Below are 24,636 nucleotides of genomic sequence, written 5' to 3'. Positions count from 1 at the left end.
GTCACTAATTATCTATCTATCCATTTATTTATTTATTTATTCATATGAAAAGTGATGAAAGTTCCCTAGCTACGTAGCCTTGAGGGGTACTTTTGATATCTGGGTGTGGCAACTTTTCCAGACAACGCTAATAAAGATCGTTACAATCTATAATGCAATCCTCTTAAAGACATTCCCTTCTACACGAGCTCTGAAAGATTCCCTTCAGCACAGAAGAAAACAAAATAACACTTTTTTTTTTTTTTAATTCTAGTACATCAATACTTCCTAAGTGTTTGCTTTACAGCACAGCTACAGCTTTACAATCTGAGGTTAATTAAATGCAGTCACTTATGAAAACCATGGGTGTAATTTGCAAGGAGCACAACAGTTTTTCTAGGGATGTGAAAAATGAAATAAAGTAATGAAAATCATCCATTACAGCTAAGGTTGCAAGGCAGAATTCTCTGTTGGTGCCACTCCACTGACTTTGATGGAGTGATGCCAGGAGGGCATTTGGCCAGAGAGTGTAATTCTTAATGTCAGCGAGCAGAAGCACACCAACACCAAAACAGCAATGTTCTACCTAAAGTGTAGCTGGCACTCTGAGTGCTCTGCTTGGCACAACCCTGGCCCATCACTTTGTAGAAGACCCAAGGACCTCTGAGAATCCCAACATGGGCCAGCGCATTGGAAACATAAGGAGCAGCAGAAAAATGGCTTTTTTTGAATGGTCCCTACAACAGACTGAAGTGCCTGGGGTGGGAAGCAAGACTAGTGGTGTATTTTGTGTTTTGTGCTGTGGTAGCTGCTGCTCCCTTACTAACGCAGGTGTACACCTGCATCTCTGACCTGGTCCAGCAGGACAGATCCTTTCTCATGGGCACGGTGCCTGTGTGCCAAGGGCTGCTGCCTCTAAAACACAGGTTTTCATTCATTCAGCTCAGGGCCCTTTGTCACTACCACTGGGAATGGTCAACTTTGATACGGATTAGCAATAGCTGCTGCAGATCTTTGGCTGCATAGCTGAATTACAGGTAGTGGGAGGAGAATTATGTTGGATTTCTCTGACCTTGTTGATTTAATAGGTACTCCTGGTAAAATCTGTCCATTTTTTAAGCTAGTAAGTATCTGTAACAAAAATACTATTAGTTACTTTGGCCCAAGAGGAAGATAAAATGAGAATACAGTTCTAAAGTGATTTCATTTTCTGTCTGATTTCACTTCCTTATACACTGCAGAGGAAGTCAGACGTACAGCATTCTGGAAAGAAGCGGTATTTAAATGTCACTGATAGCAATACCTTTACCACTTTACTGCAGTTGGTCTGCTGGACATGGAGCGGTCTCCTTTGCTTGCCCTGTAGGTGGCAGGGGTTGTCAGAGCAGATGCAACAGATGTGTATATGGAGTGCTGACCAAGAGCAGAATGCAGACGATCGAAACCATCTACTGAAACGCTGCACAAGGAAATTCATTTATCTGGCTGGTAAGCTGTCTTCTTCTTAGCCATATTTTCACTTAGCATTTTTGCATTTGAGGACATGTATAATAATAAGGCACACCTGGAAAACAAATCCAGCATTCACAGCAGATCCTATCATACTCATGGATATGCAAGTTAGGATGCCCATAGCACACCGCAGCCTGTGCGTGAACACATGAGAGGGGTCAGCTGCCAGCCCCAGCAAGCTCTGTGGCCTCGGGGTGGGTGGGTGTGCTGTTTTTTGCATGCTTTGAAGGTGGGTGTGTAGGGGGGTTGGTGATTTTCTTCAGACTTGAAGCTTTTCTACAGACTTGGGCTCTTCCCTGACAGACCACAACCAGGAGCTGAAAACACATTGTCCACCCTGCCCAAAGGAGGTTTGCAGGTTTTTATTTTTGTTTCTTTTCATCTAATCATGCTTATGCCTATGCCTACTTCTTATGCTTGTGCTTATGCCTACTTCAGCAGCTTGACCTTGTCCATTCAATCCTTGTCTTCAGAGAACTCCAGCTTATGTAACTAAACTCTTGACACACAGTATGTAAGGATCCACACAAATAACTTGTAATGTTTAATTAAACTAAACTGTAATCAACAGATTTTATCTTTTGACTACTGTGTACCAGGCAAGCTTTATCTGCTGAAAATTAACAGTAAGATTGGCTTGACTTTTAAAGGCACCATGTGAGTTTCTCATTAGCCTTATTATCATTTCTGAATCATAAATATGTAAATGATGAGTTTCACATGGGAGATTTAATTCTGTGCTCTTATTTCTGATTAGCTGGAAATACACTCCGTCTCTGTTGGATAATTGGTAACACTGCACACCAATAAGGCATTTCCCTACCCTTCATCAGAAGCAGCTGAAATTAAAGAAGGCAGGCGCTCTTACATTTTTGACAGTTTTGTAACACCAATTTGTTAAAGTTTTAACTCAGCCATTAATACAGACTATGAATTATTAATTTCTTTTTACTTTTTTTTTTTTTTTAACGTCAGGAATTAAAAAAAAAATGAAGATCTGAGCCTGGTGTTTAAATATTCTGGGAAAGGTTTGTTTTATTTTCTTCTTTTTTTCTTTTCTGATATACTCTCCAAACAAAACTCACCCATTTACCTTGAGTGACGGTGAGGGAAAGTAGTATTTTCAGGGATTTGGGCTTACAATGCACATTCCAAACAAATACTTAATTGAGAGGGTTGTTTGGGGGATTTTTTTTTCTCTCTCCTTTTTTATTTCTTTATTTTATTTTTATTGTTTTGTTTTATTTTATTTTATTTTTTATATTATTTTACTTTGAGGTGTTACCATAGGTTTGCTTGTCTGCATGATAACATGATAACTGATGAGGTGACATAACAAATGGGAGTTTCCAAACAAATTGAGTGTGGTAGGTTGTGCAAAATATTGTTGGAAACAACAAAAAAATGATACTTGCATGAATTTTACTTTTATTAATTTAGTATGATCAGAGAGGCATGATTGTATGGAGAAGTAGTAGTTCACCAGTAGTAAGTTATCAAAATGCAGAGGTGAAACATGCACAAGAATACTTAGTTTTAGTACATCATTTTTCTGTGGATTTTGTTTCTCTAGTAATAAACATCTATGCATATAATAAAAAGCAAACCATAAAATCAAAAGCTCCCTATTGAGTTGAACAAACCAACCACAGGCAGAGATCAGTTATTTAAGTATTTCTTGACAGTGTATTTGAGAGATTGGTGAATTTTATATTCTCTTCCACATTAGAGAAGAGAACCTCTTTTGGTGAAGTTGCAGATATTGCCCCACCATTCTGCTTGTCTTCTCTAGCCTACCCTCTGCACAAAGTCAGTTTTAGGCTCTACATTGACAATTGGAATTCTAATAGCTACCAAGCACCTGCTGCCTGTACTCCCTAGAATTATGCCCTTGCCTTAAGGATGCCAGTTCTCCGTGATCCTGGGACAGTTTCTCCCCTCTACCAGAGGCAGCTTAATTTTATGAGGTTCCTTGTCTGGCCCTTAAGTTCTCCTTTTCTCTTAGCATTACCTGGCGAGGTCTTCCACAATGCAATACAGTCAGATTCAGTGCTTTTTTTCACCACTTATTATACAGGCATAGAAATCAAGTTTAATTCAACTCCTCATACTGGCAGGTGCTCAGTCATCCGTGAGAAGCTTTCTGACTCCGCAAAATCAGAACAGAGTCATGAAAGATTTTAACTGTAAAGTTCTGGTAATTGTTTACAGAGCATACAGAAATCCCAACTCTCTGGCTTTTAATGTGCCCAGATTGTGTCAGATTTTCATACTTTCAGATAATCTACTTAAAAACAATATGTCTGTTATTTATTTATTTTTATTTATTTCTTTATGTATCCATTTCTAGTGAGGTTTTTGTTCTTCATTTCCAGACTGCTTCAATCATTTTTCATCCACTAAATTTGAGCTTGCCTACTTGGAAAAAACAAACAAACAAACAAACAAAAAAAGCACCAGCTGCGAACAGTTAAAGCCTGTCACATGAAAACACAGTCACTCAAGGAAATACTAAAAAATTGTGATCCCAACTCAACCTCTAATAAGAAATTTTGATAGTGTATGTCATTTTTGATGGGTTTGTGCAATTCTCTGTTATTCCTTTATGGGCAAGCCCATGTAAAATAGAGGAAGGGCTATTGTTGTGCTGTTAACACCAGCCCTTATTTCATTACTATTATTACAGTAATTATTCATCACCAGTATTATGATGATTTTAATAAGTTTTAAAAGCACATTCTTTTTTTTTTTGTTCCTCAGCTTTCTTCTACTGTTATGAGCCTCTTGATATTTGCAATTGCTAGACAGTCGATTTAAAGTCTAACATGGATGGAAAAATTCCTTAGTAAATCAGATGAATGTAAACTTCCATTTTCTGATTTATTGTCACTCTACCATGCAATAAAATAAAGCCTTTGCTTTAATCTCTATTCGTTTTATTTATTTATTTATTCATTTATTTATTTTTGCATATGTTCTGAAAAGTGAACAAGGGTGCAATCATCCATTGAAAGTATTGCTTCCATTTAGGTATGGGCTGAGGAGTGTGAGTGAGCCTCTTAATTTATAGGTTGTTGTGGTAATATTTCTTGTTCTTCAGAGAATTCTTTTTATTCTCAATGAGACACAACAGTTGTTCTTTCCATGCTTTTGAGAAACAGCTGCTTGGGAGGACAGAGATGGCAAGAGAAGATGGCACTGTGCATAAGGTAAATTTTAAGAGCAACTGCGGGGTTCATCCCAGGGGATGCACAGAGCCAGGCTTGGCACTTGGCTTTATGTAAGACTGCAGCAATGGCTGGGATCACACACCTGCAAAGATGAAGTGCAAACACAGCAGCACGCACCACACATATGCCGTTGTTTGATATATTATGACATTTTTTTGCAAGCATGCAAAAAGGAGCAGAGCTAAAAACTGAGATCATGGGACAGACCACAAGGTCCATACTAAGCTGTCTGATACCAGACAAACTGCTGAAGAAACATCTTCCACAAATGTCCCAAGCAGAAAGCTAAGAATTTTCCTCTGCCTTGCAGGAAAACACTTTTATGACTTATTCACAATTCCAAGGACAGACAAAAATATTTCAGGAAAATGGGTTTAAGCCTTGGTACAGAAGAATCACTCACAAACTGCAGCATGGCACTGACTCTCCATTGGCATAATTTAGGCATAGTTTAGGCATTGTTAACCACAGTTTTAGCTAAGGACTGTTGGCCCATTCAACTGTTCATTGTTGAATGCAAAGCTGAAGGAGAAGAGGCTGATCATACAATTTACACATGCTTGATGCAGTTGTTACTTATTGTTGGTTTCCACAAAAGTGTATAAAGGATTGCTTATCTTTACATCTCATCAGAAAATTAAGAAAAAATAATTGAAAATTCAAATATTGGGAGACTCTGGAGGTTTTGGTGTGATGTGAAAGTGAACATAACCTTCAGAAGTTTTGTGTGAAAGGTAATGGGAAATTGGCTACATTTTGAAGGGCTGATTTTCCTTTCAAACTGGTATCAGCAGGATCTGAAGACCATACTTTGTTAGTGAAATTAGTGGTTTGTTTGCTTGCTCTGCCATTGTGAGTTTTACAAAATGCAAGTATTTTCAGCAGTAAAGTGGCATACTCAGAAATAATCCAGGAAATGTTAAAAACACAGAAATGGTAGTGTTGGCCAGAGCCAGCAATTCTCTTTCCAAGTTGCTGGAGCCATCTGCACTTTAATCTTTATATAAAGTGATCAGGCTTCTAAGACATATGTCCCTTTTTTCTGTCTTTTCCTTCCTGCACTGTGCTTCTGAAGGTAGTCCCAGGTCTGTACTCCTTCACAGGTTAAAAATCTTGTTTCAAGTTTAAATCTATCCATGATAGCTTATACTGCTGTGGCAATTGTCTGTGCAGTGATGTCCTTAAGCTTAAATAGCTGTTTCATTCCTTGGGCTTTGTTGGGAGCATATATGATTGCTAGGAGCCACAGCATTGTGACTCAGACTTCACCTGTCTCAGGGTTTGTTTTGCTAGAATCAACACACCTTCCTTCTCACAGCACAGGATTTCTGTGCTCTGCATCCCTATGAAGCCTGTTTTTGCTTCAATTTTGACTGTTTCTTTCTTGAAAAGAAATTACCAGGAGACTACTCAGCAAATTGTTCTATGTAATATTTTTGTTCTCTGTTCTACTGGTTACCTGCTTCCCTGATTACTGACTACATGGCATTTTAAGCCTCTCACTTAGGTCAGCTCTGCCCGACATTTAAGCCCAGCAGATAATCATTCATCTGCTGTGATAAATGACAGAAAATATTTCCCATTGCCCCACACCTTTGGCAGCAAGGCTGCTGTCCTACTTAAAGCACAAAAACTGAAGCAGACAATAGAAACCATTTCCAGAAAATAAGCCCTGCGAGACTGCAATGCAAGAAGTAATCTAACACCCTTCCAGAAACATCAGGATAGAAAAACAAATGCTTCTGCTCTGAGGAAAGAGTAGCCTGTTTTCATTAGTGCCCCTTCTCTCTCTACAGGAGACACGGTCATGCTCAGGGGAGAGCAGATGTTGCAGAAGTCATAGACCGAGGTGCTGGATTCTGAATTTCCTCACCGGGATCCGTGTGAAGAGGAAAGGCATAGTCTATAATCTGACCACACCATGGGAGGTGGGAGGCTGCAGCATCATTCACCCATGCTAGCTGATTTTCCTTGCTGTCCAAAGATTCACTTCAAAGACAGCCCCATGTCAGGTCTGCCACGGCCTTCAGTTGTGGTATGGAAAACCAAGTGAGGTGCCCACCAAGTCTTGAGGGTCAGTCAGTTCTGGCAACAATGAGGAACTGATTCGAGCCAGGAGAAACAGCAAGAAATGCAAAAGGAAACTCCTGTGTTTATTGTCTATAATAACAGAGATTTTTGATACAAAATATGAGTGTTTAGGATCCAGCATAAAGTGCAGAATGAGACCAAGGACTATTTCTAGCACAGACCATGTTTTCATGTGGTTATATCCCATCCCTTTTGCATTTCTGGTCTTGCAGACTGTTTCCCTAGCACACATTGGCCCACATGGATAACCAATATTAACTCAAATATACCTTACATACTGTTCTGAAGCTGAGCAAACTGACTGCTTGGCCAGTGGGCTTCTGCAGCACTTGAAGACACCACGGTGTCCAGCAAGAAAGCTTGGACGTCATGAACAGAGAGATGTGCACATCTTTTGTACTGTTTTTCACATCTTGGTCAATTACGAGCAGGTGTGTGGGCTGCCTGACCACAGCCAGGCTGAAGCTACGGCTTCAAGCTGCCAGTGTGTGAAATGTGCCTCCAGTTTTGAGGACAGGTTTTCAAATATTGCCAGTTCAGGTCATGTTCTAAAAAAAAATGGAGCCTAAGGTTTGTTCAGAAAAACAAGGGAATACTGTCATTAAAAAATGAGGACACGTACCAGATGTCTACAAAAGCACTTGGTTACCGAGACATGTACGAGTGAGCATTGCCTATGTAACTGTGATTACTACATCAGTAAAAATAAAGACATGCACGTGGATTTTTATAAATAGGAGATAAAGGCTCTGAGAAGCTGACAAATTTGGCCTTTTGTGCTATAGCAGTAAAACCAGCAATTCAAAGATAAGATGCTTGAAATGAAAGTCCCTGGGTCCATCTGCAAAATACTGGCAACAGACACAGTTATTTTGGTACAATATCAGATAGAAGGAAGTCCTGGCTGATGTCTCACCACCTTCTCTTGCTCTGGAGAAGACTATCAGTTTTAACCTCCAGAGAGATGCAGCCGATGCCTTGGCTTCTCCTTGGTGGCTGTGTCTGTAGGGCTGATCTGGGTAAAACTGCACTCTATTGGCTCATTTTACCTTTTTAAAAATGTTTACTTGTCTCACCAATGCTGCCGTGTAACAGATTTTCTTTCTTCTCTATCTAGTCTTGTTCTTTTATCTTTATTCAATAAATATGTGTGAGATCATTTCAGGGAGATAACAATCTAATTTTAGGGTACAGAGAGAGAGAGAGGTAGAGAGACAGAGAGCTATACACTCACGAGGCAGGTTGAAATGGAAGGATCAGGGTGACATCGAAGCTCTGTATCTAGTCTCAAAGAATTTTAATGTGGTTGCATGATAAAAGAAGACATTTGCTTAATGTCTGCAGACAGAAATTCATGCTAGGAGTATTCTCTGCACTATGTTTTTCATACATCTTTTATTTATTTCTTATTAATGTCTCAAGCATAGTTGCTAGACGCAGTAAACAAAGCTAAGCAAAGAAATACTTCCATCTTACATTGCATCTGTTTTAAAATCATAGTTCACCATGGGATGCTTTTTATTTCCCCTGATCTTCAGCACACTCACATCTTCTACTCTTTTTATTCCAAGAGATGAATGTATGTGCCTGCTACACAACTGTATGAGGTAAAGCAGCAGAAATAGCCAAGGTACCATGAGCTCAGGCAATTCCTATTTTGTCTGCAATTCCAGCTGTGAATAATACTTCAGGAAGAATTCCCTCAGCCTTGAGAAAAGGATGTAAATTTGCTCTCTCTTTTTTGACATGCACAATTTTTGCTTATTCTTCTCTGCTTGCATTACAAGGTCATTGATTGTCAAGTTTACTTCTCAGTTGATGTTTCATTTATGAAGAGGCAAGAACATCTTTCAGGCTAAGTTGTTCTTTTTGCCACTCTTATTTGTTGAATTTGTTTATAAAATATTGGTGAGGTCTAGAGGGTAAGCCTGTTCTTTTTATTTATTTATTTTTTTATCTTTCATGTTTCTTCACAGACACTAAATGCACAAAAAAGTTCAGATAAATTCTCCAAAACAGTATTTCTTTTTACGACACACCTAGAAGAATTGGGGTTTATATAAATCTGTCCTAGGAGTCCAGCATAGGGATTGCACTGGCTGGAATGCATTAGACATTTCTCCCCACACAGCTATATGTTTTCTCTTAGACAAGAAGGTGGATTCTTTGAAATCAACATTTTCTATATTTTCTTCTCAACAACTTGCTGGATTCTGAAGCTGTGTATTTCATGAAACCATTTAAAGATTTACTTAGTGTTCCGTAGTTCTTCTAGAAAAGCTTGGGAGAGGAAAAGGTCATCTGTAAGATTTTTTTTTCAGGGGATAGAGTACAGAAAATGAGTTTCAAAGCTATTCTCCCATAGTAGGCAGAAATACCTTTATCAACATTCTGAATTCTTGTTTCTGAGTCACCATCTCTTGTCCTCAGTTCTGGGAATTTCACCTGTACTGCAGTCCTGGAGAAAATGGACAGAACCTTTCCCATTCCCCAGGAAGAAAGGTTGTAAGATATTCATGAATTGCAGTGCTCAGAGACAGAAATATTACATTTAGTAATCACACATCCTTATCAATCAATAAGTATTTAATGCTTAGCGTTTCCCTCATCCAGTGCCATTTTAACAGCTAGCTAAGGTGTACAGTTTCTTCCATGGAAAGCTCATGCTGACTATGAAGCTTCAGGTTTGAAAAAATGATACTCTGTGAGTATTCCTATTTTAGGTGTTCTATTTTTAGACAGGAAAATTAACAAGGGAGCATAAGTGACCTTCGGGAGCCACTGGTACAGATAATGAAAGCCACAGCAAGGACTGTCAGCCATTCTTCCTTGCATGTTGGTGCATGGTGGTTGAAGGGTTTATATTCAGATTTTGAAAGTGAAAGCTGGGGCAGATATCGGGAGAAGCTAGACCCTACGTATTTAGCATCCTTCCTATCTGAGGTCCTAGGTATTCAGGTTGCTGTCTTCCTAAATGAACAACAGATGCCTGAGTGATTTCAAGGGTTTAGACATTACAGAGTTTTTGAGAATTGCACTTTATGTCTGCTTCTCTATCTCAGCAAAGATTAAAAAAAAAATCTTCTATATCTCAGCAAAGATAACAGAAATGGAGTACATGGTGACTTGCTGTTGCATCCAGAGTTGAAAGAACAGGGCAATTCTGCTCAGGAAGAACCATGCTATTTTTACATTTGGTTTCAATCAGATTTACAATGAAAGCTAATTGCATTCAAACTCTTTGGCAAAGGGAGTAGAACTGTGTTTTGAGTCCACAAATGTGACAAAATTCACCAGAAATAGGTATCAGAGCTGGAATTTTCTGACTTAAAGATTTCTGCAGGAGTGTGATGGTTTCTTTGCACAAGAGCAGCTGTGCACCAAGTCAAATCTACCAAAAGCTGCTGATGAACGGTGCCCCAAGATAACAAACTTGGATGAGGAGCCCTGGATTCACTTCTGACTTACTGCATGATTTTTCTGTACAGCTCTAAGCAGCTCACAGTGCTCTCTCTTTCTCAGTTTCCACCTCTACTGGAGCATTTCTCTTGCTCACAGAGCATGTGCTGTGCATAGGTAAATTAAGGGCTTTGGGGTCTTTGAACGTCAGGTTAGGAAATAGAAGTGCTTTAGATCTTTGCTGAAGAGGCAATACATAAGTAATTTGAGAATAGCTGCAAAACATATTCATTTTATACTGTCTTCTTTTCTATGTCTAATGTTACATGCAAAACTGCTTTTGTAGTATTTTGGGCTCTTAGAGGTGGAGTTGCAAAAATGTTATTTTATGTGGCTATATATCATTTAAAGGCATTGTATTAAATTACCCTCAGTGAAGTGTAAAACCAATCATGGGAAGTCCGATATTTCAAAGCTTTCAAAGTAATTTCAAGTAGCTTGTATGCAAGCAAGACGCATCTACGTGACATAAATATAAAACTTAAATATACATAACTTAAAAGTTCTCATTTCTCAGTACCTGGAATCCTGTCAGTGTGTCTTCTATTTGCTAATTGTGCAGGAGTAAGGATTACTCACTGCTTTCTTCCCAGGCAGATGTGAGAACAGGAAGGGAGGGAATAAAAGGAGGGCACAAAAGAAAAGGAGAGTGAAGCTAAGAAGCACAGTAGGTGATTCTGAAATTAGATAAAAGGGATGGTAGGTTAATGTCTATTTTTTAAAACTTGGCCACTGTTAGGAGCTGCTTGGACATTTAGTTACTGGAGACAGTTTTTGTGGAGACAGAATACAGGTGATGTTTTTGAGGGAGCATGGTCAAAGACTGCATGGCAGGGCAATGAAATCTTTATTATACAACACCCTAAGTATGTGTGAACATGCAGACACATAAATTTATATGCACAGACACATTTATGACTTCTTTTAGAACTTAAGCAAATCAGAGACCCAAATTCCACTTCCATTTAAACACACAGACATACAAAATCATGTAATCTAACATTCTTTTAGTTTGTTGTTGAAAATATTTCAAAGCCAATATTGTTCCTTTTGCATCATCAGTTGTGTGGTTACCTACCTGGGTCACTTTTGCTTGAATTTTCACCTTTTCTTGCAAATTATCAGCATGGTCCACAATTATGAAGTGTTTCTGCCTGTAAAATAAAGTAATAAAGAGAAAAATCAGTAGGAGACTGCCCGGAGTGAATTTATAATTCATTTAAAGTGTGAGGCTGTCCATTTAACCCTTAACAATATTCATTTTTTTCAGAATGTGCAAATTTTGTCTGTAGCTGGAAAAGCTATGAATTTAAATAACCCTTAGCTGTCTGAGAAATGAATAGTTTGATAAGTATAGCAGGCAAAAAGTTGCAATGACATGCTCTTCCATCTTCCCCTAGAAACGTCTGTTGCAGGATTTCTACCAAAATTGCAGTAAGAATGGAAGAGAGTTGTTAAATAAATAAACCAAGAAGACTCAAGCAATAAGCGCTTCTTGAATTGTTATATACCACCATTGAAGTGGATTCAGAAGTACAGCTCCTTCTGTCCTTTCCTTTCCTCTGTCTATTAACCACTCTGAAAATTAAAGGTCTCAAAAAAAAAAAAAAAAGGCCTTTTTGGAGCTTATCAAAATGAATATTTAATCTGATTCAGATTAACTGGTGGAGTTGTTAGCACGTCTCAAACCCAAATTTACTGATTTGCAAAGCTGAATGATCACTTCAATATTAATGCGGGTATGGACAGCCTTGCTGGCTCACCGCGAATTACAGGCCAGGGAGGGGAACTTCAGGCAGAGGAAGGGACAAGTCCTTCCCCAGCTGCAGCTGGGCAGTGGTCAAGCCCAGCCTTGTTGGTTCTGGGGGAGGTTCTCCTTGACACTTGTGTTTCTCTACATCCCACAGACAGAGAGGCAAATGTGTGCTGAGGAGACATGGTTTGATAAGGAGGTGAAGGATTTTGCAGAAATCTGCTGTTGATCCAGAGGATGGAGGAGAACCTGACAAGTCATCAGGCAAGTTAGCAGCACTGCCTGAGAGGCAGTGGTGGTAGATGCACCCTCCCACGCGTACAGGGACTTAAGTTTCCCATTGATTTCATATGTTGGTAATAAACTGTTAGCTCTTGTCCAATCCACCTTTGTTACTCAGGAGTTGTCTGCACACTGCCCCAGGACACAGGTAAGAGACCAAAGATGCTCAGCAAAAGAACACACTCTTGCTTTTCTTCCTTCCCTTCCCTTCCCTTCCCTTCCCTTCCCTTCCCTTCCCTTCCCTTCCCTTCCCTTCCCTTCCCTTCCCTTCCCTTCCCTTCCCTTCCCTTCCCTTCCCTTCCCTTCCCTTCCCTTCCCTTCCCTTCCCTTCCCTTCCCTTCCCTTCCCTTCCCTTCCCTTCCCTTCCCTTCCCTTCCCTTCCCTTCCCTTCCCTTCCCTTCCCTTCCCTTCCCTTCCCTTCCCTTCCCTCCCCTTCCCTCCCCTCCCCTCCCCTCCCCTCCCCTCCCCTCCCCTCCCCTCCCCTCCCCTCCCCTCCCCTCCCCTCCCCTCCCCTCCCCTCCCCTCCCCTCCCCTCCCCTCCCCTCCCCTCCCCTCCCCTCCCCTCCCCTCCCCTCCCCTCCCCTCCCCTCCCCTCCCCTCCCCTCCCCTCCCCTCCCCTCCCCTCTTTTCTTCTTCCAGCTGAAACTTCAGTGTAAAAAGCATATCCTATTTGTTTATGTTTTCCAAGACATTTGCAGTTTTGAGTGAAAATCCCCAAACAAAATGATTGTTGGTTGTCAAGCACATTTTTATCAGACTTGGGAGGTTGCCATGCATAAACCTTGTATTGCATGCTTTCTGTTTTTGCCTGTTTTCCAATAAAAGCAAGAACAAAAGAGGAGAAAAAGAGGAATGTATCAGATAATATTATAAAAAAAAAAAAAAAAGAAAGAAAAGAGGAATTTATTTATTTATTTATTTATTTATTTAATGTGAATCTTAATTTCAGTGGAAGTTTTTAACCAGCTCTGGTTAGACTAGGCTAATCTGTTTTCACTTGAATTACCCTGAATTTCTGTTTAGGAACTGGAATGGTTTGAGCTTCTAATGCAGCACTTGCTGATGCAAATTTAGTGCTGGCTTTGCCTGAATATATCGAACAGTCCTTTGGATGGGTGGTTCATGAGTGTGCTGAAAGGAATGGTCTAGTACTTTACAGGGAGCTGATCAAATCTTTCAGAGCATATTGACAGGTACGAAGGCAGAAGGATATCACTGAAGAAGGTGGAGAGAAAAAAACAACAGTAACGAACACACAAACAAAAAAGAGGAAGGAATAACAAAAGCCAGTTTATCACTGGGTGTGTCATTCCATCCATCATAGTGATAGAGTTGCCCATTCTGAGATGCCCTCTCTCACTCTTGTCTCTGTGTATCCCAGTTTACCTGGAATTTTCAACTGGATTTGCCCAATATTGTACAGTGGTGAATATGCTGAATGTTGCTTTCCTGCTGCTGAAGCCTGCGTTTGCTTTAATCAGTGTCACCATCTTTCCTCTGATAGGATTAAAAAGTGCGCTCCTGAAAAAGGTGACAACAAGAGAAGTGGCTGGTAATAATCAAATCTTCCAAATAAAAGTCTTTTGACTCTTCCTTCACTCTGTGGGTCTGACCATGTAGCGCTAAGAAGGTGACCAAGCTGCCAGGAGGAAAGGAAGCTGTGAGAGAAGCAGCCCTACAGCCCCCAAGGTCAGTGCAGCAGGATGGCAGGAGGTGCTCCAGGCAGGCAGCAGCAGTTCCCCTGCGGCCTGTGGAGAGGCCCCTGGTGGAGCAGGCTGTCCCCCTGCACCCACGGGTCCCACACGGAGCAGATCTCCACGCTGCAGCCCGTGGAGGAGCCCCCGGTGGAGCAGGTGGATGTGGCCTGGAGGAGGCTGCGGCCCATGGAGAGCCCCCGCAGGAGCAGGCCCCGGGCCGGAGCTGCAGCCCGTGGAGAGGAGCCCACGCAGGAGCAGGGGTCTGGGGGGAGCTGCCGCCCGTGGGGGACCCGTGCTGGAGCAGTTTGCTCCTGGGGGATGGATGGACCCCGTGGTATGGAGCCATGTGGGAGCAGTTCTTGAAGAGCTGCTGCCTGTGGGCAGCCCCCGCAGGATCAGTTGGGAAACCCCATTCCCCATTTGGTGGGAGGATGCAGGAGGGGGTAGATGGGGGAAAGGCGTTTTTAGTTTGCTTTTAGTTTCTCACTGCTCTAGTCTGCTAGTGTTAGGCAATAAATTATATTACTCTCCATAGGCTGAGTCTGTTTTTCCTGTGATTATAATTGTTGAGTGATCTCCCTGTTCTCATCTCAAAACTTGAGCCCTTTCATTCTATTTCTTCCCCTTTCCCTTTGAGGAGAGAGTGTGAGAGAGCAGTTGTGGTAAAACCACCACCACAGATGATTACTGGAAAATTAAGTTTAAACTCCCTGAAAAAGTACTGTGAGATTATTTTGCCTTTCAGTGATAAATGTTACAGGCTCAGCACCTTGGTTATAGACACTATTTGCTTGTTCTCATAACCTTCAACGTATCTACTGGATCCATAATAAGAGCCATTTTAGTTCATAAAACAAATTCATAAGTGGTTAATGTAAGCAGATCAAAAAAGTTTGGTTTTCTAAATGCATGGAAATGCTTATGGATAAACAAAATGATTTTATCCAGCCATATGGGAACTGGGTCAGGTGTTGGACTGCAGAATTGGCTTCTACCCTAAAAACAGTTCACATGACTTTGTTGGCCAACATTCTCCTGGGGACTGATGGAGATCTAGTTGTTTGGTTGAAAGGTTACTGTGAACATTTAAATTAGTTTTAAAAAAATGTCTCTTATTTATGTAGAAGGCACTTCCAGTAGAAATATACAGTAGAGCTCGTGATCAATTTTGTAAGGAAAGATTTAGTCAGAGCCCACAAAACAGTCTTTTTGCATGCTGAGGCTCAGATCTTGTCATGAGATCTATGTGGAAGCACTTGGTTGTATAGGTCAGCTCACACAAAATGTTGCTCAGATCACATTTGGACACTGGATTGCCAGCCTCAGAAGATTTCAGGTATTTAACTCGGCTATGAATAATATTAAAAAGAGAGCAGGACAGGCTTTGGTGCAGGCTAGAAATCAGAGCATGTTCCCAGTTGCCCCAGACTTGTATGGACTGGCTTTGAAGTTCATATACCTTCCCTTATACTGTTATCTGGCTCAGGTAAATTAGCGGAATTTCTTTGCAGCTTCCAGTTTTGCATCTTATACCCGAATTTCCAGTTTAAGCCTTTTCCATGGAGGTGAGCAGATGTCATAAAAAAAAAAAAAGAAGAAAATATTCTCTGTGAATTAGAACTAGATGGACAAAATAAAAATGTCTTCAGTTTTAATTTTATGATTTTAATCTGATAAGAGGCAGGAGTTGCAGAAATATTACAGAAAGGGAAAATGAAGTTAAAATAAGCATGCAGAAGTTCTTGGCACTTTCTCAGAGCTGAAAACTCAGCTGTGGTTAAAAGCTAACCACAAGGCTGGAAATAACATGATGTTTTTTGTCCCGACCTATGTACAGTTCAAGCTTGTGTGAAAATTAAGACTAAAACAATGTGCTTTCTGCACAAGTTAACAGCCAATGTTCAAAATAAAGTTAGAGAGAAATGAGAAAGGCTAACATTGTCCTCATGAACCTTTGAAGTCAATGTCAAAGAAATGCAATACAAGGAAAGGAATCTTTATCGGAAGCTGTTTGACATACTCACAAAACTACTTGAAAGATACATTCTTTGACAGGTCCCTTTTCAAAAGTTTTTAAGAAAAATGCCTGGTCAAAGGGCATTTTTCCATTATTTTTACCCCAGCACTTGGAGTGGGTTGGCTACCATAGATTATCAGAAGAAACTACAGCATATGCGTTATGCTACATCCTACTTAAGTACAGTGATACGTATGAATCTTTGATCTTTCAAAAATTGTGGGATCAAAGTATTCACTGTTTTGGATATATATCTGTGCTAAAATCAACTGATTATAGCTCTGACCATGGAAAAGAACCTGGTACAAATGACTTTGAACTCATGTCACTCCAGGTAGTCTGTGCACTTTTGAGTTAATTAGCATTTCTTTGAACTTAATTTCTTTCGTGTTGCATGGTCTGGAATAAATATCAGTCACTAATAATCTATTTAAAACTCATTTTAGTGCTAGAATGTAACAGACAGAGGGAGAGACATGAACAGCAATGTGTTGGTGTGTGCAATTGCTCTCCTTATCAATCTTAATGCATACATATATATATACATATAAGTAAATCACATCTAGCACTGTGGTTCCCAATTATTCTTAATTGGCAATGCTTCCTCCTAAATTAAGCACTCACATGAATTAATTAATAACAGCAATGAAAGAACAGGAAAATTTTACAACAGGTCATTCTTGCTATCTGTGCCTACTTGATCATACGTAAAGACAATTTGAAGTTTTTGAAGGGGAAAGAGGAATTGCTTCCTTGTCTTCTATATGGCAACTCCCATGAAGAATTCAGCCTGGAGCAAAGAGCTCTGGATAAAGTGCTTGAAGGTAAGATACTTACCAGCTTTCTGGACTGTGTGAAAATTTTATTTGCCACCAGTGGATGAACAGAAATGCTGTGCTTCACAGATTTGTTTTTCTCAATCCATGTAGAGGAATTCTAAAAATAAGTAATACAGAACAACCATTTTAATCCATCAGCATATTTTTCCCTTGTTTTTCAGGCTGCTTTATTCCTCTGAGGAGTACTGGTCCCTTATCCTGCTTTTCAGGTGTCTCAGGACTGATTGTCCAGATATGCTTCCTTCTGGCTCACACTACAGACCTGTTCTGCAGCTGGGCTGGTCCCCTCCTGCAGCACATACATAGTGAGCAGTGTTTTCAGAGTGCTGACACTTTTCTGATCAGCGTAGCCCTTTCTAGCTTCATCTTTCAGACTGCCCTCTGTACTGTCAGGCAGAGCATGGGCACCTTGCATCTTGTCCATGAATGAGATAACCATCTTATCAGAGGGTACAAGGCTCAGATCTGAGCATTGTCTTGACTGCCTGATGTGGTGTGAAGTATTACCACTTTCAGAATCATGCAGTACAGCATACTCTGGGATTGGAAATCTATTCATTGAACAGGCAGGTAAAGCAAGGCTCAGACCAAGCTACCCAGTGTTTTCAACATGACTTTTTTGCAGAAGAATATTGCATTCCAAAGAAAAGGCTTGTGGTGATTCTCTGCATAGGTTAGTTAGCAAGTTTGGGGAAAAGAAAAAGAAGATGAGTTTTCTCTGGCACAATATTTATTGCTTGAATCTTATGGTGCCGAGATCTTGCCTCATGGAAGAGATTGACTGAACATTGCTCAAAGTTGGTTTTGTTTTTTTTTACAGAAAATTAATCAGTGTGAAAGTAGCATATTCCATGTCTCCTTACAGGGCTGTCTGTGGTTATTTACACATATGCAAAGTTAAAGGAAGACTGAAGTGCCTATTTGCCCAGAACAAAAGATACTTCTGCTCTGTCAGCTCTGTCAACAAAGTCAGGAGAGAGCAATTAAGCAGTCAGGGGAAAAAAAAAAAAGAAAAAAAAAGAAAAAAAAAGTAATATTTTAGTCTAGAGCTTTGTAAACAAGCTCTTAAATATATAATTCATGTACCTCATTCACCTATTACTGTTCACACTATGCTGACACACTTCTGTAACACTAAACAAATTAGTGCATTTAGCATTTGTAACAGTTTCCTTCCTCATGCTGTCTCTACCATATCCCCTCAAAAGAGAATTTCTTCCCAAATTCCCTGTCCAAACACTTAGCTTGTTGCCTTTTATTGCCTGTAAGGAGATTCCAGAAATTAAAAGAAAAAAAAAATATTTAGACAGAATTTAAACTGACTGAATTATTTAATAAGGAGATGTAAAGTGGAAATGCATAATTTATTTTAAACATGTGTAATGGAGCTTTAAAGATACAGTGCTCTTAAGTCAAAAAGCTTTTGTTCCTTCAGTCTTTTAAGTTAGCAAGCTACATCCATCCCACCTTGTAGCAGAGTTAGAATAAGCCATGTTCTTCTTTGAAGACCCATAATGCCCAGTCTGAGTTTCGTTATCTCTTTCTGGCTTATCTTTTAGTGACAGTAATTAACTAGAAAAGGAACTAGTTGAACAGTTAGCTTGTAACTGAAGGTGCTCAGTACTGCTCTGAGGGTGCATCATCCCTTCACAGTCTTTTGCATGCGACAGGGAGAGATGCAGGCAGGAGAAATGTAATGCTTTTAAGAGACTGATGTCATGATGCAAAGGGGCCATAGAGGAAGCAAAAGAGAAACATATGGCCACTCTCTACAGCCAGGAATAAAACACAACAGCTACAAGTCACATACCTTCAAAACTATAGCATGGTCAGCACTGAAGAGACTCAATGGGATACTCCACTGGATTTGAAAAGCAGCCCAGATCTTGAATTTACATGCTTTTAAATCATGGGAGATGATTTTTGCATTATGTATCAATAAAGTACATGCCCTTTGCAGTATAGAAAACGTGAGAAGGAGATGTGACAAATGTCTCTGGATGGTGGAGACTGCGACAGTTGGTGGCAATGTTGTAGAGAAAGATGAGGGTTCATGGAGTAATCAACAAAGTGAATAAGTAATACACCACAAAACAAATTCTTAAATGTTCAATGATTTGTTTTGCTTCAGTTGTCACAAACAGAATAATTATGATCAGCTTTTTGGATTAATTAATATTAATAGGGTGGAGTAGTGTTGTGGTTTAACCCGGCTGGCAGCTAAGTACCATACAGCCGTTCGCTCACCCTCCCCCCTCCCTCTCTGGGATGGAGGAGAGAAACAGGAAAATGAAGCCTGTGGGTTGAGATAGAGACAGTTTATTAAGACAGGAAAATAATAATAATAATAATAATAATAATAATAATAATGTGTACAAAACAAGTGATGCACAATGCAATTGCTCACCACCCGCTGACCGATGCCCAGCCTATCCCCGAGCAGCCGGCCCCCCCACCCCGGCCAGCCACCCCTATATATTGTTTAGCATGACGTCAGATGGTATGGAATACCCCTTTGGCCAGTTTGGGTCAGCTGTCCTGGGTCTGTCCCCTCCCAGCTCCTGCTGCACCCCTAGCCTGCTCGCTGGCAGGACAGAGCGAGAAGCTGAAAAGTCCTTGGCCTGGTGTAAACACTGCTCTGCAACAATTAAAACATCACCATATTACCAGCACTCCTCTCATCCCAATCCAAAACACAGCACCCTACCAGCTACTAGGAGGAAAATTAACTCTATCCTAGCTGAAACCAGGACAAGTAGGAATATGAGCCAGAAAAGTGAGGAAAATCATTAAAAAATATGGCCATATAAGGTTGCTTGAATTGTTAGAGTTATTAATGTTTACTGTAGAGCTGTAAAAGAGATAGCTGAAATTATTCCTTAAGTATGAATGATTGTCTTCAAGAACTCATGGGAAAAATTAGGGGAAGTCAAATATAATTGATATGTAAGGGAGGGGAAACAGATATTAGAGAACACAGACCTGTCTAAATTCATTATATGAACAGACACTGTAGCAAATGGTTGACTTCTATATGCAAACGACATGGTAACTGGACAGGGCGTTGCTAATCTGAGAGGAAATTCCAAAGAAGTAGAATTTACACTATCATGAACTACCATTCAATGCTTCCGTAAATTAGATGCTGACAAGAAAATTAGAAATAATCAGGTAGACAGAAGGTATGCCAACAAATTTTCAGTTTTTTAAGTGGACATCAAACTGCAAGTTAGCTAATAATCTGTTGCTTTGGGGGGGGGAAAAAAAAAAGGAAAATGTTGTTCTGTTCTACTATGATGCAGTTTAACCCCAGATAAATGACAAGCTTGAATCTTCATGTTTTAGTGGTGTCCTCCAAAATGCCTAAGCTCCAAAGTATTTTTTTTTTTGACGATGAGCATATTTTGCTTTTTGGGTAAAGGAACAACTAAAAGTGATTATATTAAATTAGACTAGATGGGTCATAAAAATAGTTTAAGCAGACCTTTCTGCTCTCCCACCATGTATTAGAAGTTTGTTTTATTGGCTCTAGCTACATTGGCAGTCTTCTGAGTGGCAACAGATCTGTTCTACCCTCCTGCTCCATGGGAAGTCTAAACCTTTTATTTGTCCTTCCTTGCACCTCTCAGCACTCTCTCTGTGCCTCAAGACCATCCACTCTGCATCCCAGGAAGGTCTTCTCAGATTCAGTTTCTCTCCAAGGGCGCTATCAGTCCCTCCCTCTTTTCCACAGAGTTTCACCAAACCAAGACTTCTGGAAGAAATATTAGGCAATCATGAACAAAAATGAAAGAATTCATTTGATAATGACAAACAACTTATCAAAAGTATTGTGCATATCATAACCTTTTTATTTATTTGTTTATTTTTACTTTGCTGAACACTGGCAATGCATCAGCTGGAGAATACACTCCATCTTTGGCACTGAGCTTTAAGGCAGTTCCAGGCAAACTAGAGAAGGTTAAGAGCACAAGAAAAAGTTAAGAGGTTTAGAAAATGTGATTTAAAGTAATGAAATTATTTCTTTACAGACAAAATAATTTAAAAGGAGGCATTTTAAGGGTTGCCAAACATTTGAAGAATTTATGAGTTCCTCTGCATATTTACACAAGACAGGTTGAGATGCAAAATTAATAAAAAATATTTAGCTTGGAAAAGTCTTAATATTGAAAAGTAAAATACCAAACAATTCACTTACAAATGTTTCAGGGTCACTAATGGACACGTTCTTATTGAAGAGGCAGGATAAATACCTGCCTTCTATGACATAGTTATGTTTAATCCTTCCCTAAAGCTGGCTAAAAGTCAGCTCCATACTTTCTTGATCTCATGAAGAACATGAGAGTACAGCAATAAAAGCAAGAAGTCTCATGTAATCCAAATCCTGGCCTATCTGGACAGCAGTTAGAGATGTTCATCTTTCTTCTGCTGCCTGCACATGAACAGGAGCAGCATTTTCTGTCTGTCAGAAGAAGCTGCTTTCTTCTAGGACACACAGTAAGCACTAATTCTTTTTTGAGGCACAGTTGCCATTCTTACAAATCAAAACTGACAAACTAGTTTAAATTGGCTTTTGCTCTGAACCAAGCAGTAATTCTTAGTGTGGGATAATAATGAGCTTCTCTGGCATCAGAGAAGGACATGGTAGGTGTGTGATTTGCACTTATTCATCCAAGTTTGTCACCGTTTTTTCTCCTGTGCGTTGTCTGTGATAAGTAGATCAAACTATGTGTCAGAGTTACACTTGGACAAGTTTTGCTTAGATAACCACTTCTGTTTTGACTGTTTTATCATTTTTATCTGGCAGTGGCATAGATTATATGTGAGGAAACTTTCACCTCTCTATGCAAAATGTGAAACAGCCCAGAGAAATGAAATACTACTCACTGGCCACATTTGCCCTTAGGAGACTCCCGAGGAGCACAGCAGCAGAGTGGCTGCATTTGTACATTCTCCAAAGCATTAAGAAAAATTCCCCTTTGCTTCAGACATATCCATGTCCATATCCATGATACTTCTGGCACTCCTGGAAGCACCACTTTTTGTACAGACCATGACAGCACCTACTGCCATTTACCTTCCCCCTGACGTGCAACACCATATACTGCAGCACCACCCTTTAGTCCTACTGAAGAGGCACCTCTTGACTGCTTCTTACCTAAAAGCAAGAAACTGTACCTAGATCTATTCCCAAGCCCCAAAGTTCAGGACACTGCTCTGGTAACCACCCTCTTGTTGCTTCATGATGTTTGGCCCAGATGCTGATATGTGACATTGAGACATTTCTCTGTGGAGAAATCCTAAAGATCTTTTGCAGAAACACACTCTTCAAAAGTGGCAGCAAAACAACATCTATCCGATACAGTAAATTTAGGAACTAAGATTTGTCTCTCTCAACTAGAAAATAAAAATTTAGTACTACATTTCACTCACAGCAAGACTGGAACACCTTTGTTTTTTCCAGAACAAAAGATCTTTCTTTCCCACCACAGACACCATGGGCAAATAAAATGGTTTCACAGTCAGTCCTTGAAGAATAGCACTTTAAAAAACTGTTCGTTTTAGGTAATCATCCAAAATTATATGTAAATATTATTTGCATGCTCTCGTTTGATCAAGCTGCAGCCCTACATAGACAATGACTGTTGGTGGCATCCCAAAGAGAAGGCACACCTGCGAGACATTCTAAAGAAAGCACCGCACTTTCAGGAATAAATGGGTACTTGACTGTTAAAAATAGCAGTAATTTCTATGATTCATAGAGCAGCTTAGTTAGGACCTCTTCCTCTTCCCATAGTGGAGTGATGAATGGGAAGTGTGATGAGTTCCCAGTTGTGGAGACCAGCCAGGGCTGTCACCAGCCCTGGGGATACATCCCATAGCATTCCTGAGGATGGAGAAGCTGGGAGAGGTCAGAACAGTTTCATGAAGCTCCTCACATGCCCTCTTTCCTGCCATGAGGAGCACTGAGTCCCTTCCACCTGTTGCTTTGGGAACTCCTGCCCAGCAAGTCTGTCCTGGTGGAGGTAGCAGACTTTCTGCCCAGTTCTGCTAGGAAAGCCAGACTGGAGAAGTACCCACATGAACGTTGGGTATGTGGTGGTGGGTGTTGCCTGTGGGACTTGAAAGGGACTGGGAGATGACTGAAGGCACAAAGAGGGAGTTGACGATGGGGTTACAAGTGAGAGCAGAGCATGAGGAAACACATGGATTGGGTGGTGGGGCCTATACAGCCTGGGAGGTGTCCTGAAAACATGTAATGGGCATTGCCTCTTAGCTTTAATCTGTGCCTGTGAGGAACGCTGTGACCAGGGGTAATGGTCACCCAGAAGTGAGACAGCAGTAAGAGGTAAGGGAAGCAGAGCAGGAGTGCAGGACCCACAGGGGTGCCGCATGGCAGCAGATGCCCCACATGCACCTGACCCTGGCAGAAGGGCATGCTGTGCTGTACATTTGCATTGCAGGCAAAGAGATGCCAGGTAAATTTGTGTTGCTTAGCAACACTCGGTCCAAAATTCATCCAGCTGCATCAGAGTAGGGGCAGAGGCAAGCAGAATCTGTTCTGCAGCACATCAGGACCGGGCTGGTCCATCAGAGCAACCAGAGATTGCAGTTGAGGAGGGGCAGGTACCCTCACCCTGGGCTGAGCAATCAGGCACTGTCCCAGAATGACCTATTTCTCCTGGCTGGTGCAATGCTGCTGGTGGGGCAGCACAGCTCCCATGTGCCATGGGGCATCTGCAGGGGCTTGCTGCTCAGCAAAACATCGTCACGCTGCTGCAATGCACCAACATCTCCAGGAAGGACTACCCCCACCACTGGGACATCCATGTTGCTTGGAGGGATGCAAAGGAGTGGTGTAAAGATCAGGCAACCTCCAAGTCTGAGCTGCTACCACAGGTGATCCACAAAAGAGCTATTGTAAATGGTCAGGAAATCTTGCCTTGAGGTAGGGATGCTCCTGAAAGGCAGAACAGTTACAGCCTGTCAATATTTCTCATACGTCGCTCCCTCCACAGCTAAGGTCTTTGAGCATAAGTGTAAGATGAAAACTCTTCTTGAGACATTACTTCAGGATTTATGCAGACATGATTTAGAATTTGTCTCTTTACTTGCACCCATGTCAGCATTCATAGGAATAAAATCAATATAATATTTTATGAAGATAACAAGTATTAAACAAAACAAAAACAAACACCACCAACAGCAGAAAATGATAATGTTCCTGTTATTTCTCTTACAGTCTTACAGAAATACTCTCAGTTAAAATATCACACCATTTCTCCCTGAACTATCACTTCTTCATCAAGTTCCTTTCTGTTCGTTGACAGACTTAAGCACATCTCCCACGTGTTGCAGCCTAAAATCTAAATATTTCTACTGCCTCATGTGCTCTTTCCAACTTCAATTGAAACAAGGAACTATCGCAAGATGTGCTTTTTCTTCAATGCTGATTTTGACTATTTTTCTCTTTGTATCTTAGTACAGCAATACATGAATAGATAGCCAAGAGCAGCAATCAAACCTATGAAACTCACCCAAATCTTCTTCACAGACTTCTAAGCCCTCAGCCTCACAGATGAGCTGCTGCACAATATTACTACCAAATTCTCACACAGTGGGAAAATTTGCTGCAGTACAGAAGACAATCCAATAAAAACTTGAGGGATTGTTCATGTGCTGGAAGTTAAACATTTAGTGAGCATTATCAGGAACAGGTCTTAGACTCTTGGCTTGTTGGAGACAGCACCATGTTATTTTTATTTAGTGGAAGAAA

The 24,636-nt window shown here is 40.6% G+C and overlaps 1 long non-coding RNA gene across 1 annotated transcript; it reads left to right on the top strand.

The window, feature by feature from the left end:
- Window positions 1-374: 374 nt before the first annotated feature.
- LOC308186200 lies at window positions 375-12,733 on the top strand. Its single transcript, XR_013943965.1, has 3 exons — window positions 375-1,467; window positions 6,518-6,649; window positions 12,179-12,733. It is a non-coding gene; the product is annotated as an uncharacterized lncRNA (long non-coding RNA).
- Window positions 12,734-24,636: the final 11,903 nt, after the last annotated feature.

The sequence above is a fragment of the Anser brachyrhynchus genome, assembly GCF_964034855.1.
Source record: "Anser brachyrhynchus genome assembly, chromosome: Z".
Lineage (NCBI taxonomy): Eukaryota > Metazoa > Chordata > Aves > Anseriformes > Anatidae > Anser > Anser brachyrhynchus.
The sequence above is the reverse complement of the archived record's forward strand: the minus strand, read 5'-3'. Positions and strand labels throughout refer to the sequence as shown.